We start from the raw sequence: 17,957 nt of genomic DNA on the forward strand, positions 1-17,957 counted from the left end.
AGGAAGAATAGCGCTGGAGCTTCAATGAACTCCGATGAACACCGAAACCCTAATGGTGGATCTAGGGTGGAAGGAGAGAAGACTTACCAGTGCTACAGGAACAGCGGAGAGGCGCCGCAGCTTTCTGGTTCAATCAGGGTGATGCAGCGGCCGTTGTTGAAGCAGACGCGAAGGTCGATGGCGGCGGCAGAGCTCGAACGGTCGGTTGGCGTGAGGAAGAGGTCGATGTGAAGGGGCACGAAGGAAAAAAAATGAAAACGACCCCTCGGCCTTATTTTTAAGGTGAATGGATAAGTGACGGGCGCGAGAATCGAGGAGCCCAAAAATGGGATATGTGACAACTCTGTCGCCTCGATTGTCGGAGGCTTATTAATGAAGGTGAGATATATGCAATCTTCGATAACAGGTGACGTCATGGCGGTTTATCATGATCCTATAAGATGACGTCATGGCGGTTTATGAGACTTACGTGAAGATGCTGAAGAAAATTTTCCTAAGTATTGAAGATTGACATGAACCAGTTCAAATCAATCTGGGGCCTAATGTTGGGGATATTACTGCTGGGCATAAACCGGCTAGGAGAGGCCGGGTTATCCCCATAATGAGTTATCATATTTGAAGCCCATGAAGATAAAGACGGTGGCGCTTTATGAAGGCGCAGGGCCCAAAGGCGGATTAAGGCCTGTAGATATAAACCGACATTGATATGTAACTTGTGTTGTAAGGTAGGAAGAGTAGAGACCGGGCCGGACACGATTATGAGCCGGCCTCGGGATCCTGTAAACCGACGGGCATCAACCCATGTATATAAGGGGACGTCCCGGTGGTGGTTTAGGGGGAAGAAACAACAACTCGAGAGCCAGCCATAGCGGATTCGCTCCCTGGTCATTGAAACCCTAGCAATTCCACAACAACTGGATTAGGCCTATACCTTCACCGCAAGGGGTCGAACCAGTATAAACTCTCTGCGTCCTTTGTCCGTTTGAACCCCTTTAAGCTAACCCGTCGCGATGGCTCCACGACTAAGTCCTTTCACTAGGACATCTGCCATGACAAAACCACGAGAGAGATCCATAGCAACGAGAGGGGAGAGTGTGTCTACGTACCCTCGTAGACCGTAAGCGAACGCTTTTGTGAACGCGGTTGATGTAGTCGAACTTCTTCGCGCTCCAACTGATTGAGTACCGAACGTACGGCACCTCCGCATTCAGCACACGTTTAGCTCGGTGACGTCCTCGCCTTTTTTATCCAGCAAGACGGCTAAATATTGGATAAGTTCCGGTAGCACGGCGGCGTGGTGACGGTGATGGTGAAGCTATCTCCGCAGGGCTTCGCCTAAGCACTATGAAAATATGACCGATGGTGTAAACGGTGGAGGGGGCGCCGCACATGGCTAAGCAATTGTCGTAGTTGTGCTAGATACCCCCTCCCACATATATATAAGTGGGGGAGAGGGGAGAGGCCAAGGGGCGCCCCAAGTAGGGCCGAATCCTACTTGGGGACTTCCCCAAGCCGCGCCCCCTTCCATATATGAGTGCGGGAGGAAGGTAAGAGGAGGAGGCACCCCTCTTTCCTTTCTCTCCCGAGGAGGGAAAGGCAGGAGGGGCCACCCCTCCCCTTTCGTTCCCCTAGGGCTGGCCGGCCATGTAGAGAGGCACACAAGCCCCTTAGTGCGCTGGTTTGTCCCCTCATTTGGCCCATTAAGCCCATACACTTACCGGGGGTGTCCGGAACCCCTTCCGATGACTCGATGACTACCTGGTGCACTCCGAAACTATTTTGGTGTCCGAATACCATCATCCTACATATCAATCTTTACCTCTCGACCATTTCGAGACTCCTCGTCATGTCCGTGATCTCATCCGGGACTCCGAACAAAATTCGGTCACCAAATCATATAACTCATATAACACTATATCATCAACGAACGTTAAGCGTACGGACCCTACGGGTTCGAGAACTATGGAAACATGACCGAGACACCTCTCCGGTCAATAACCAATAGCAGAACCTGGATGCCCATATTGGCTCCTACATATTCTACGAATATCTTTATCGGTCGAACCTTATGACAACATACGTAATTCCCTTTGTCCATCGGTATGTTACTTGCCCGAGATTTGATCGTCGGTATCTTCATACCTAGTTCAATCTCGTTACCGGCAAGTCTCTTTACTCGTTCCATAATATATCATCTCGTAACTAACTCATTAGTCACTTTGCTTGCAAGGCTTCTTATGATGTGTATTATCAAGAGGGCCCCGAGATACCTCTCTGATACTCGGAGTGCAAATCCTAATCTCGATCTATGCCAACTCAACAAACACCTTCGGAGATACCTGTAGAGCATCTTTATGATCACCCAGTTACGTTGTGACGTTTGATAGCACACAAAGTATTCCTCCGGTATCAGGTAGTTGCATAATCTCATGGTCGAAGGAATATGTATTTGACATTAAGAAAGCATTAGCAATAAACTGAATGATCAATATGCTAAGCTAACGGATGGGTCTTTTCCATCACATCATTCTCGTAATGATGCGATCCCGTTATAAAATGACAACACATGTCTATGGTTAGGAAACCTTAACCATCTTTGATCAACGAGCTAGTCTAGTAGAGGCTTACTAGGGACACGATATTTGTTTATGTATCTACACATGTATTTAAGTTTTTGATCAATACAATTCTTGTTGGGGAACGCGGTATTTCAAAATTTGTACCTACGATCACGCAAGATCTATCTAGGAGATGCATAGCAACGAGCGGGGAGAGTGTGTCCACGTACCCTCGTAGACCGAAAGTAGAAGCGTTAAGTAACGCGGTTGATGTAGTCGAACGTCTTCGTGATCCAACTGATCCAAGTACCGAACGTACGACACCTCCGCGTTCAGCACACGTTCAGCTCGATGACGTTCCTCGATCTCTTGATCTAGTTGAGGACGAGGGAGAGTTCCGTCAGCACGACGGCGTGGTGACGGTGATGATGAAGTTACCGGCACAGGGCTTCCCCTAAGCACTACGACGATATGACCGAGGTGTGTAACTGTGGAGGGGGCACCGCACATGGTTAAGAGAAACTTGTGTTCTAGGGGTGCCCTCCCCACATATATAAAGGAGGGAAAGGGAGGGAGGTAGCCTAGGGCGTGCCCAAGTAGGAGGAATCCTACTTGGGCCCCTAGTCTAATTCGTCCCCCTTACCATATTTGGACAAGGGGGAAAGGAAGGAGGGGGGAGGGGAAGGAAGTAGGAGTCCTACTTCATACTTTCCTTTTCCTCCTCTCCTTTCCCTTTCTCCCCATGTGGCTGGTCCTATAGGGGGTGCACCAGCCCCTTGTGGGCTGTTGTGTTCTCTTACTTGGCCCATTAAACCCATATCTTTGCCGGGGGTTGCCCGGAACCACTTCCGGTGACCCGGTATTACCCGAAACACTTCTGGTGTCCAAATACCATCGTCCTATATATGAATCTTTACCTCTCGACCATTTCGAGACTCCTCGTCATGTCTGTGATCTCATTCGGGACTCCAAACAAACTTCGGTCATCAAATCACATAACTCATAATACAAATCGTCATCGAACGTTAAGCGTGCGGGCCCTACGGGTTCGAGAATTATGCAGACATGACCGAGACACATCTCCGGTCAATAACCAATAGCAGAACCTGGATGCTCATATTGGCTCCTACATATTCTACGAAGATCTTTATCGGTCAAACCGCATAACAACATACGTTGTTCCTTTTGTCATCGGTATGTTACTTGCCCGAGATTCGATCGTCGGTATCCTCATACCTAGTTCAATCTCGTTACCAGAAAGTCTCTTTACTCATTTCGTAATGCATCATCCCGTAACTAACTCATTAGTCACATTTCTTGCAAGCCTTATAGTGATGTGCATTACCGAGAGGGCCCAGAGATACCTCTCCGATATTCGGAGTGACAAATCCTAATCTCGATCTATGCCAACTCAACAAACACCATCGAAGCACCTGTAGAGCATCTTTATAATCACCCAGTTACATTGTGATGTTTGATAGCACACAAGGTGTTCCTCCGGTATTCGGGAGTTGCATAATCTCATTGTCAGAGGAACATGTATAAGTCATGAAGAAAGCAATAGCAATAAAACTAAACGATCATCATTCTAAGCTAACGGATGGGTCTTGTCCATCACACCATTCTCTAATGATGTGATCCCGTTCATCAAATGACAACACATGTCTATGGCTAGGAAACTTAACCATCTATGATTAACGAGCTAGTCAAGTAGAGGCATACTAGGGACACTCTGTTTTGTCTATGTATTCACACATGTATCAAGTTTTCGGCTAATACAATTCTAGCATGAATCATAAACATTTATCATGATATAAGGAAATATAAATAATAACTTTATTATTGCCTCTAGGGCATATTTCCTTCAATTCTAGCATGAATAATAAACCTTTATCATGAATAATGAAATATAAAATAACAACTTTATTTTTGCCTCTAGGGCATATTTCCTTCAGATTTTAGGAGTCTGTTTCTGTGGCTTGACAACCAGATCCAGCCCCTCTGCGCCTGTTTGTCAAAATGCTACAAAAATATTGCCTTTTGATTTGGTTTACAATTTCTTTGCCTCCTTTCATTATAAGTTTTGTTGATATGTGGAAAATAATCACACATCTATGTTTTTGTCATTCTTGGGCTCTAGGCTGTGGGAGGGAAGGGGGTGGGCAAGGCATAGTGAGGGATGCAGAATTAGAGTATTTGAATGCTGCAATGGCGCAGGCTGCTGTTGGATCTGCAGTCAGTGGTGGCGCGTTGATTGGGAGACTGGCGGAAGTCCTGAGGATGAAGAGGAATACTCCCTTCGAGCTGCGAGTAACGCTTTTATTACCCTGATTTATATCTCCAATCCATGGTTATTCTGTTGTCATTGCAAATGCTAATTGGACTAAACACTATGTGAAATGTGTGTACCACCATGCATTGTGACCTGTGAAGTTGTACTAAACTACTAATCATGGAAATGAAGTATTAGCTCCAAATTAGTGCCAAGGAATCTCTTAATACAGGGCCATATTGTAATCTAATAAGCAACAATGTTGTTGCTTGATTGCATAGAGCTAAATGTGCAACAAATTAACCACATTTTTAGTTTGTCACTTAAATATATTTTTGGAGAAGTAGAGAACCATAGGCATGTCCTATTGTAGCATGTTTCCTTCTCGTGTTATTTCTCCACATTACACATGAATGTCACAAATATTGTTCCACTTTAGCCCTTGTTCTAAGCATTGAAAGTTTTCTGCAGGGAGAACAGTTGAAGCGACGCATGTCTGAAAAGATTGTGGATGGTCAGTTATTTGCTTTTGTGCCATTTGATAGGTAAATCTGTTGTATTTATATATTGATGTTCTTATTGTGCTTGATCACGGATTTGACACCTTCCTCTTGAGTTTAGGCCAATCAATGGGCTTCGGAATACGGAACAAAAAAATACCCAAATATATCAAAACTCGTGTTATAGAGATGTTCCAAGTTAAAAAATCCAGACACATTGGAAAGAAAAACTGTAAGGTTAGACATCTAAGACGTTATTTATTTTGATGGGCTTAATGATGCGCGTTGCTCTGCAATTCGTGACAGTATCATGTTGAGCGATAACTTTGATAAAATCTAATATATTGAAAACATGATGCTTTACTGAATAATGAGAAGGTTCCCAAATTTGCTGATACTGTACGACTTCACAGTGTCATCTTCATTCCCGTGGTAGTTATTTGACTAAAGTCGCTGCATCTTGTTTTACATCATGTTTATTCTCTTATGTGCATTGCTGTATCACAATTCAGCGGTGACTTTGTTAAGTTGGACTCTTCTGTTCCATCACTTGCGGAGGCAGTGAAACCAAGTTTCAGGAAAGCTAAAAAATACAGTGAAAATGCTCTGCGGAGTGTATCCAAGCTTCACATTGGTGATGACAAGCAGCCTGCCTCAAACAAATTTGATATGGTAAGGAGCATCTATCTTGTGCACTGCAGTATTATATATATAGGCATGATATAACACTCAAACGAATTAAAATAACATGCATTTTTATGGCGTATAACACTCACCAATATCTGAAAAGATATCAATTGCATGGGGCTTGCCTGGCACCTAGGTGCCCCAGTGGTAGTTACCCCACATATCTCATATACTATCATATGGTATTATATATACTACTTTATCATTATAAATATATATAATGGTTCTGGAGCTTCTAATGCCCCTAATGTACAAGTTGGTGATCTTCCTTTGAACTCTTCAGAAGTGTGCCCTTCTAAGATAAAAATTTCAGGAAAAAGTGCTCCTTTGGATGTCACTTTAAAGACTACTCTGCAGTGATGTCGTGGGTGTGCATTTACTTCTTTTGCATTTCTTGTTTACCAACAATTTTCAGCAGAAAGTGCATTCTTCCCAAAGAAACCTTATCTGTCTCTTGGTTGAACCAGTGACATATCCTAAATTGGCACTCGAAAATTGTATATGAAAATGGCTATGTGCCCACCTCAAAGGATGTTGTACAGAACTTGCAAAATTTGCATACATTTCAATTTCCTATGCTTCTAGTGGAAATATGTCTAGTAGAACACTAGGTAAAAAGAATTCAAAATTACTTGAAAAATAAAATTATATTGTCATTCTTATGTTTAGATCATCTGCCTCAGAGACCCAGGTACCAAATACTCCTGCTAAGAACTCCTCCGTTTAACAGGTATCACAATTTTTCTTGCAAAAAAAAAAACAGGTATCACAATTTGAGTATTGCTGGGCCCATCATTCACAGTTACCGTGGTGGGTCTCAAAATTCACGATGCTCAAGGCCTCGGAGCAACACGGAATTCTTGTTCTAATGGGCACTGCAATCATGGGTATATCCACAATCCCTATTACCAGCTTCCATCATATCTGCTATGCTCTCATCAAATGCACGAGGAGGTAATCACTCGACTTGAATTATTCCTGTATTTAAAGAACAAACATCCCTGTAATTCGTGTGGGTGTAAGTCCTTACGGTTGTTAGGAATTAATTAATGGATTAATTAGCACATGTCTATTGTTAATTGGCACATGCTAATTAACGAACAGTTGTGTCCAATTCCGAACAGTCATGTCCCTTCTCTCTCTATTGTCAACATGCACCCGGCCCCTGTTCTGGAGGGATGCCCCCGAATAGAACAGGCACCTCTTCTTCCCACCTCTTCCAGATGTATATATACTTGAGAATCAATAGAAAAAAGGACTGATCATCCATTCACTATCAATTTTGTTTTACTCTAACACGTAATCGGCCAGGCTAGTATTCGGATTGGAATATGCGCGCTACTTTGGGCTATATGGAACTGCAGGAACGATATGACCTTTAACAGACAAAACATTTTAAATTTCTTGCAGATTATCTTCAGAGCTACGGCATGGATCCGCACGTGGTCGTACGAGGTATCTTCAACAGGTTTGGATGGCGGTCTCATAATAGGATAGGTGTTTAGCTATCTTATCCTATTTTCCTGCCGTTTGTGGCAATGCTGTTACTATGTTCTTCTTTCTTTTTTTACTCCGTTCGTGAGTTGTACTGGATCTCGGACTATGTTACTTGCTAGCACTTTTTAATAATGTGACCGCATGCATCTTTCGGATGCAGAGTCCCGGTGGTAAGTCTCCTTTTCAAAAAAAAAAAAAAAACAGCCAGGCTTAGTCTATAAGCCAGAGTGAGAAGGCCATGAATAGAGAACTCTGCAGCGGAGCCATGCCTGGCGCAGGGAGTACCAGGAGATGGCCGCGTCGGTGCTGCCGGCAGTCATGGCCATCACGCACATCCCTGTCCTGGGCGATAGGCTTGTTCCTACACAGGCTATCTATCGAATCGCATCAGGAGACAATGAAGAGTCAAGCCACGCTTGGGCACGGGCGCAACGTCGTACACACCGGCGATGAAAGGCGATGCATCAATCAGGGGAAACACAACTTGATTGTTCCTTTGGGGTTAACATCAATAGTCTAATTACTGATTGTTTTTTCAGAACCATCCATGACAAGGCAAGGCGCGTCAGTGGAAACGACGACGGGACAGGCATGCAGGACCGCTCCCGGCCATCTCAGCGCTGAACGCTGTGCCCACGCCATCCGAGCAGGCGCTGGCATGCGATGCATGCTCCTGTATAGGGAAAATCGATCTAGAAGAAGAAAATGATGAATTGAGGACCTAACCATCTAATGACTGATTGCATCTTTTTTCCATGCACATGGGCGAGGTTCATTTCACCGGATCGACACATACGCTCAAAGGAAATAATGCCGATTCTCACCGGTGTCTTCCACTCATGAGGCCATCCATCTCCGAGTGCACATCGCCATTGCGCGCTGAGGCTGGCCCGGCAGAGTGCTCCCGGCCGTAGGCACGATCTGCGGCCACGCGCGGCCAAAGACCACGGTGCACGCGCCATCCAAAGCGCGGTGAGCAGCTTGGCCATGGAGCTCAGCACGGTGCATCGTTAGCAGAGCAGCTGCGTCCTCCAGCACGACTTCTCGTGGTGCGCCCGCGGTCGTCGGCCCCAGCGAGTTGCTCGACCATGAGCATGGCAGACCCGGCTCTCGACGCAGCCTCGGCGTGGATTCGTCCATTCCCGGCGCTACGGCGGCGCGCGACCACTGTGCGGTACGGCACTCGGCGAAGCGGCGCATAAGAGTATAAAGATAGCCTAGGATTTGTTCTGCCTTATCTTATCATCAAAAAGACCATGTACTTACTATATACTCCCTCCGTTCCTTGATATAAGGTGTATATATTTTTGAGAAAAGATCCAAAATATAAGGTGTACTGCGTTGCGCCACTCGTTTGGATATTTTTTGGGGGGATTTGATTACATTTCCTTATATTAGGCAAGCTCCTCTATTTTCTCACGTCAATTAGTCAGGTATAATCTCGCCCAAAACTTGTGAAATTTTCCCTCCACGTGCGTTCTTTAATTTCCGTGCCAAAAAGTATACACCCTATATATAGAAACGGAGGGAGTATATGCCTATGAGGATCAAGCAATAAACAATTAATTCCACCAATTCCTCTTTATCCCTTCTAACATGTTATTATCCGCAAGTTCCCACACCTACCCGTTGCACGCTTCCGCACCGCGCCGCCCCCGGGGAGGTCGATCTCCATGATCTCCGCCAGGGGCCGCGCGACCCGTAGCATTGTTCGTCCGCCGATCTGTGATCGACTGTCCTGGTGAGTTTTTCGATCTCTTGATCGGTTTTCTCTCCGTCGGTCACTTGGACGATATTTTCTTTTTTGGTTCACCGATCATAGATCGGATTGCGTCGTCCACCGCCGCTGTCGACCTTGCGCGACACGCCGGCCTGTCAAGGCCGTTGTCAGCGTTCCACTGCCCGTCGGTCAACGCCGGCCATTGCTGCCTCTACTCCGACTGCGGTGCGACCACCCGACCTCTTCTCTGACCTGACGGCCTCGCGCGACGCGGCGACCTTCACGGTCATCGGCCGCGCGTCTGCCCACTGGTCCCTTTGCGCCGGTCATCGCCACCCTGCTCCAAACGGACTTCTGCATCTCCGCCACTCATAAGGAAGACAATCAATAATAAATCATGCTCCAACTTCCTAGCATAACGAGAGACTATACATGCATGCTTCGGGAATCACAAACCGTAACACCAATATTCTTACTAAACCATAATTACTCACTTGCACAACCCACATATTACCACATTTACATCGCAAAACTATCACAAGGAATCAAACTTATCATATTCAGTGTTCTACATGAAAGTTTTTATTATATCCCTCTTAAATACCTATTATATTAGGACCAAATTCATAACCCATACTAATTACCATTACTATTATCAACTCTCAAAAAGATATAAGTGAAACATGAGAGGGAAACTATTTCTTTAAAATATAATCACCGTCATCCTCTAAAAGATATAATTGAAGCACTAGAGCAACTACCTAGCTCAAAAGATATAAGTGAAGCACACAAAGTATTACAATAAATCACGAATAATGTGTGTCCCTCTCAAAAAGGTGTGTACAGCAAAGATGATTGTGAAAAACTAAAAAGCAAACAAAGCAAAGACGCATATAATACATGACCCTCCAAGCAAAACTCATATCATGTGATGAATAGAAATATTGCTTCAAGTAAAATTACTGAAAGTTGGTAGAAAAAAGAGGGGTTGCCTTCCGGGGCATCCCCAAGCTTAGATGCTTGGGGGTCCTTGAATATTACCTTGGGGTGCATCGGGCATCCCCAAGCTTAGGCTCTTGCCACTCCTTATTCCTTCATCCATCGTGATCTCACCAAAAACTTGAAAACTTCAGCACACAAAACTCAACAAAACCTTCGTGATATCCGTTAGTATAACAAAGCAAATCACTAATTTAGGTACTGTTGTAAACCCATATATATTTCATTATTATATTGAAACTAATGTATTCTAACTTCACCATGGCTTACCCCCCGATACAATTCGTAGATTCATCAGAACAAGTAAACAACGCAACGAAAACAGAATCTGTCAAAAACAGAACAGTCTATAATAATTCGAACAATGACCAAACTTATATAACTCTAAAAATTCTGAAAAATTAGGACAACGTTGGAAATTTGTATATCAATCATATGTAAAACAATCAAAGCAAAATCACGGTTAAGTGAATTTACCAAATTCCAGAACTTGGCCCAAAATTTTCTATTTTTCACAGAATCAAGTCAACTATCATCCAAATCATCCCAAAGACTTTACTTGGCACAAACACTAGTTTAAAGCGAAAAAACACAAACATAACAGTGGCATAATTTTGTGCACATAAAAAACAGAAAAGGGTAACTATTGGGTTGTCTCCCAACAAGCTCTTTCTTTATAGCATTAAGATAGGCTTGAGATTTCAATGATGCTCACATCAAAGAGAGTAAATGAAACACGAAGCGAGAATCATGCACCATGTGAAAAACAAGTTTAAGTCTAAAATACTTCCTATGCATAGGCATTTTGTAAGCAAACAAATTATCAAGACAACAAATATCTAGCATATGCAAGGGAGAAGAATAGAACATTGACGATCTCAACATAGTGAGAGGTAATTTAGTAACATAAAAATTTCTACAACCATATTTTCCTCTATCATAATAATTACATGTAGGATCGTAATAAAATTTAACAATATATCTATCATATAAAATTTTCTCTTCATGATCCACATGCATAAAAGTCTTATAATCTTCCAAGATAGTGTGATTAATATCAACTAAAGTCGTGACCTCTCCAAACCCACTTTTATAAAAAAATCACAAGATTGATAATTCTCCAAAGTAGTGGAATCATTATTACCTAAAGTTGTCGCTCTTCCAAACCCACGTTCAACATTATTGGAAACATTATTATCAATAGCATAATCATCATAAGGCTTAAATGAATTTTTAGAATCATCAGAAGCATTATCACCCCAATCATAATCTTTGCAATAAGTAGTGGACATAACAAAATTATCATCCCCAAGATTGTAGCTTTGCTAATCATTAGCACAATTGACATTAATAGAATTTATATTAATATCAGTGCAATCATGCTTTTCATTCAAGGAGCTATCAAGAATCACTTTATAAAACACTTCATTATAATTGTCAGATTCATGATTTTCAAGCAAAATTTCATAGAGATAATCAAGTGCACTCAACTCACTACAATTTGATCTTTTAAAAAGATTAGCAAGAGGATGAGGATCCATCTTATTTTTCTTATTTCTTTCCTATCCTTTTGAGTGTTGACATGAAGGCAAAAATCAAGCAAACAAACAAAAAGGCAAACAAAAATATTTTTGTGTTTTTGTGAAAACATTTCAGAAGTGAGGGAGATGGAAATGAGAGGCAAATGGAAAATAATGTAAATGCAACGAGATGAAAATGAGAGGCAAGTGGCAAACTACGGACTTGTAGGTCTGTGGTAAACTACACACACATCATCGAAAGGGCAGCAAGGTTAATGTAGAGCCCCTCCGTGGTCGATTCCCCCTCCAGCAGAGAGAACGCCTCCAGCTGGCATCTCATGAGAACAGAAACTTGCGGCGGCGGAAAAAGTATTTCGGATGGCTCTCTGATGTCAGGGGAATATTTGAGAATTTATAGTGGCGGAATTAGGTAAAGAGGTGCCACGAGGGGCCCAGAAGCCTGGCAGGGGGCATGCCTCCTAAGCTTGTTGCTCCCTCGCGACTCTTCAGGTCTTCTCCCAAACCATCTAGGGTCTCTTCTGGTCCAGAAAAATTAATCCAAAGTTTTTTCTTCGTTTGGACTCTGTTTGATATTGATTTCCTGAAAAGCCAAAAACAAGCAAAAAAATAGCAACTCGCATGTAACGCCCCAAGACCGACGCTTCAGAAGACTTCCATATTTTCGTGGTCACCGTGTGTTTCTTTTGTGCTTGCTCTTTTATTTTTGTATTGCATCTTGTCATCCTGCCATCATGTCATTAATCTTTGCATCTTAACTCAACTAATAAATTGCATAGATGGTCGATCTTTTTAAATCGAGGGAAGGGTGACTTCTCTTTATAACATATCCTCCCAATATTAGGGAGCTATATTAAATATTTCTTTAATTTGGAAATCACCTTAACACACTTGCAAATAATCCCAATGCCTTTGTTATCTCAATTCTTGGTCTCCGACTTGTCCTCATATTCTTTTATCGTTTTATCGAGGCTCTTCCTAAATGTTCAACATTTTGGAAACTTCGGATTCACACTCCTTGTTCTAACCAATTGAATTTATATCTTTCAATCATGCCACTTCTATTTTTCCTGGATCAAGCGCATTTTTATGAGCCCGGGAAGATTAATCGCATGCGCAAATCCTTTCTCTAACCCTCTCTTCCTTTTTTTCTTTTCTCTAATACCATTCTGCCAAAGAATTAAGGGAGAGAGAACAGAGAGACCCCCAGCGCACCCAGCCGGCCACTTGGACCTCCTGTAGCCGCAGTCCGGCCCAGCCCAGCCTCTCTCCCTCGCTAACCCTAGCCTCCCTTCTCTCGATCCCATCTCCCTCCAGCACCGCCAGGACCCCGATCCCCATCACCCTCTGCTCGATCTCCTCCTCACCCTCTCGATCTCCCACACGCATACACCCAGCGCCTCCAAGGGAGACACCCGATCCCCTAGACCCTGACCTCGGCCTTTGGCCATGGAGCCGCGCCGACGACCACCAGCAAGCCGCCGCCCTGTGCGCGCGCCCATGCAGGACTCTTCTTCCTCCGCCCGACCTCAGCCATGGACGTGCACTGCCGCTACTCTGCTGCGCACGCCCCGCCTCCCTCGTCGCGCCCGCTCCTTCGCTGCTAGCCAGACATCCCTGCGGCCAAGTTCGCCGGAGTACCACTAGGCCGCTGCTTCCCTGCCTCGTCCTCGGCGCCTCGTCCCCGAGCTCCGAGTTTGCGGCCACCTTGCTCCTCCCTTGCTGTCCTCTCGCCGATGAGCAGCACCAGGAGGAGCTCGTTCGCCGTTGTTCCGTTGCTCCCCTGCTCCGGCAAGCCCCTGCTCTGCTGCACCACTACGACCCGCATGCCCTGTCTGCCGTAGTGGATGACCGCGACGCCCCGCTGTCATCATGCACCTGCGATGGTTGTTGCTGTTTGACTCAAAGTTCGACTACGTTTTGCTGCCTCGACCAAGACCGTCAAGTACCACGACATCCGGAGACCCCGGATACGCCAAGTTCCTCTACGACCGTGTACCACTACCATCGCCGAAGACCCGTGTACAACTACGGCCCGTGCACCACTACTTCCCTCAACGAACTTGATCCGTTCCGAAAGGCACGCTTCGAAGGTATAACCCCGAGACGACGCCCGTGAACGAATGCATGTGTGTTGTATGAGATGCTCGTGTTTGCACCGTGTCCAAGAGAGGTCTTTGCATGTTCCTCGATTGCCATGCCGCCGTACCGTGGGAACCCGGAATCCGGGAGCACCCCACCATCCTTGCATGACACGCTCACGCCCACTTCTTTTGCACCGGTATCTCCGTGAGCTATCGGAACCGATATGTTGCCGTGGCATCATTTTCGGATTCGTTGCCGTGGCACCCCTTTTCTTCCACCACGGTGACAAATGCTTCATAACATGCTTATGTCAACATTTTCATAAAATTGCTTAAAACATGCATTGTCATCTGCATCATGATAACAACATTTAAATGTTTAAAATTGTTGTGTGCTTTAAATTGCTAAATGACATATGGGGATTTTCCGGAATTGTTGTTTGTTGTTCCGGCCTCATTTAAATTTGCCTAAATAGTTAGTTTACTTATGCTTCACCTCTTGCCATGTTTAACAACATTTAATATTGTTGGGTACATAACGAAAGAAAACTAAATAATTGATTTGGTGTTTCTTCAATATGCAACTTGTTGCATATTGAGCTCCACTTAATTTGTAGTATTGTTTGTGCACTTTGCCATGCCATGCCGCTTTAAATCGGACATGCATCATACTTGTTTGTGCATCATGCCATGAGTATGTGGTGGTTGTTTACTATGTTGTTTGTTTCTTTCCGGGTTGCTTCTCTCGTTAGCTTCGGTTTCGTTCCGGAGTTGTGAGGATTCGTTTGACTCCGTCTGTTTGTCTTCTTCATGGACTCGTTCTTCTTCCTTGCGGGATTTCAGGAAACATGACCATACCCTCGAAATCACTTCTATCTTTGCTTGCTAGTTGTTCGCTCTATTGCTATGCCGTGCTACCTACCACTTGCCATATCATGCCTCCCATAATTGCCATGAAACCACCTCTAACCTTTGTCACCCTTCCTAGCAAACCATTGTTTGGCTATGTTACCGCTTTTGCTCAGCCCCTCTTATAGCGTTGCTAGTTGCAGGTGAAGTTGAAGATTGCTCCTTGTTGGAACATGATTATGTTGGGATATCACAATCTCTCTTATTTAATTAATGCATCTATATACTTGGTAAAGGGTGGAAGGCTCGGCCTTATGCCTGGTGTTTTGTTCCACTCTTGCCGCCCTAGTTTTCGGTCATACCGGTGTTATGTTCCATATTTTGCGTTCCTTACGCGGTTGGGTGATTTATGGGACCCCCTTGACAGTTCGCTTTGAATAAAACTCCTCCAGCAAGGCCCAACCTTGGTTTTACCATTTGCCACCTAAGCCTTTTTCCCTTTGGTTCTGCAGACTCAAGGGTCATCTTTATTTTAAACCCCCGGGCCAGTGCTCCTCTGAGTGTTGGTCCAACCTGTCAGTCGCAGGTGGCCACCAGTGGCAACTCTGGGCTCGCCTATCGGAAGCTTGGACAATCCGGTGTGCCCTGAGAACGAGATATGTGCAGCTCCTATCGGGATTTGTCGGCACATTCGGGCGGCTTTGCTGGTCTTGTTTTACCATTGTCGAAATGTCTTGTAAACCGGGATTCCGAGACTGATCGAGTCTTCCCGGGAGAAGGAATATCCTTCGTTGACCGTGAGAGCTTATAATGGGCTAAGTTGGGACACCCCTGCAGGGTATTATCTTTCGAAAGCCGTGCCCGCGGTTATGTGGCAGATGGGAATTTGTTAATGTCCGGTTGTAGAGAACTTGACACTTGACTTAATTAAAATACATCAACTGCGTGTGTAGCCGTGATGGTCTCTTTTCGGCGGAGTCCGGGAAGTGAACACAGCTTTTGGGTTATGTTTGACGTAAGTAGGAGTTCAGGATGTCTTCCTGATCATTACTAGTTGACGACCGTTCCGTTGCTTCTCTTCTCGCTCTTATTTACGTATGTTAGCCACCATATATGCTTAGTCGCTGCCGCAACCTCACCACCACTACCCCCTTTCCTACCCTTAAGCTTAAATAGTCTTGATCTCGCGGGTGTGAGATTGCTGAGTCCTCGTGACTCACCAGATACTTCCAAACAGTTGCAGGTGCCGATGATGCCAGTGCAGGTGATGCAACCGAGCTCAAGTGGGAGTTTGACGAGGAACTAGGTCGTTACTATGTTTTGTTTCCTGATGATCAGTAGTGGAGCCCAGTTGGGACGATCGGGGATCTAGCATTTGGGGTTGTCTTCTTTTATTTCGGTTCCGTACTCGGACCTTGATTGTACTCTGATTGATGTATGATTTATTTATGTATTATGTGAAGTGGCGATTGTAAGCCAACTCCTTATCCCATTCTTGTTCATTACATGGGATTGTGTGAAGATGACCCTTCTTGCGACAAAACCACATGCGGTCATGCCTCTAAGTCGTGCCTCGACACGTGGGAGATATAGCCGCATCGTGGGTGTTACATCGCATTGGGCACTAGGTTAATAGGTTAGTCCCATAAAATGATATATAATTGCATATGTCTCCAATGTATCTATAGTTTTTTTGTTCAATGCTATTATAGTATCAATCTTGGATGTTTTATATGCATTTACAAGCAATTATATATCTTTTTTGGGACTAACCTATTAACTTAGTGCCCAGTGAAAGTTGCTGTTTTTTGTGGTTTTCTAGAATATTAGTACGAAACAAAGTCCAAATGCCATGAAACCTTTTGGAGATTTTTTTTCTGGACAAAAGAGACACTAGAAGCTTCAGGAGGAAGTCAGAAGACGAAGGAGGTGGCACTACTGGAATCAGCTACTTTGCCATCTGCCAGCTCTTTGCCATCAGCTACCCAAAAGCTGACGGCAAAGAACTGGCTGATGGCAAAGACTTTCTTTCCCATCAGCCAGTTCTTTGCCGTCCGCTAGCTGACGGCAAAGATTCTTTGTCGTCCGCTAGCTGACGGCAAAGATTCTTTGCCGTCGGCTAGCTGACGGCAAAGAGGGAGGGGGACCCCACTGACGAGCTGCTTAAAAAAAACTTAACGGCCCCCCTCTTTGCCGTCTGCTAGCAGACGGCAAAGAGCAAAAATGCGGACAGCAAAGGGGGCGGACGGCAAAGACTTAACATATCTAACGGCCGCGCCCCACACCCCGCCCTGTTTCTCTCCCTGCTCTTCACACGCGCGCCGCCGCCCCCACCACTCGCCGCCGCCCGGTCGCCCCGCCACCCCGCCGCCCCACCGGCCCCCCGCCCCGTCGCCACTGCCGCCCGGCGCCGTCGCCCCACCACCCGGCGCCCCACCGCCCCCCCGCCCCGTCGCCCCCGCCGCCCTTCCGTCTCGGCGCCGCCGCGCCTCGGCCCCCCCCCCCCGCCCCCCACCGCCCCGGGCCCGGCGCCGCCGCCCCAGGCCGCCCCGCCCCCCTCCTCCACCGGCCACCTCCCCCATCGCCCCCCCCCCCCGCCCCGTCGCCCTCGCCGCCCTACCGTCTCGGCGCCGCCGCGCCCCGGCCCCCCCGCGCCCCAGCGCCCCGGGCCCGGCGCCGCCGCCCCAGGCCGCCCCGCCCCCCTCCTCCACCGGCCCTGCCCCAGGTGAGCTCTACCTCCTCTTTTTTTCCTTTTTTCTGTTTTTTTAGTTTTAGGTTTATGTTTAGTTTAGATTTAGTTGTAGTTTTAGGTTTAGTTTTAGTTTAGTTTTAGGTTTAGATTTAGTTTTTTCCCTTTTTTCTGTTTTTTTAGTTTTAGGTTTATGTTTAGTTTAGATTTAGTTTTAGTTTTAGATTTAGGTTTAGTTTTAGGTTTAGTTTAGTTTGAGGAAAGAAGAAGAAAAAAAGAGGAGGGGAGGAGAAGAAGAAGAGGAAAAAGGAAAGGAAGAAGAAGAAGAGGAGGAGGAGAAGAAAAAAGAAGAAGAGGAAGAAGAAGAAGAAAAAAGAGGAGAGGAGGAGAAGAAGAAGAGGAAAAAGGAAAGGAGGAAGAAGAAGAAGAAGAAGAAGAAGAAGAAGAAGGAAAAAAAGGAAGAAAAGGAAGAAAAGGAAGAAGAGGAAGAAGAAGAAAAGGAAAAAAGAGGAAAAAAACCCCGACCCGACACGGCACCCCGACCCGGCACCCCGACACGACACC

General features: G+C 45.4%; 1 pseudogene; it reads left to right on the forward strand.

Annotated features, from left to right (window-relative positions):
• The first annotated feature begins 4,766 nt into the window (after window positions 1–4,766).
• LOC109753236 (uncharacterized) overlaps window positions 4,767–17,957 on the forward strand; it is a 49,415-nt pseudogene continuing 36,224 nt past the window's right edge.

Source organism: Aegilops tauschii, chromosome 5, assembly GCF_002575655.3.
Source record: "Aegilops tauschii subsp. strangulata cultivar AL8/78 chromosome 5, Aet v6.0, whole genome shotgun sequence".
Lineage (NCBI taxonomy): Eukaryota > Viridiplantae > Streptophyta > Magnoliopsida > Poales > Poaceae > Aegilops > Aegilops tauschii.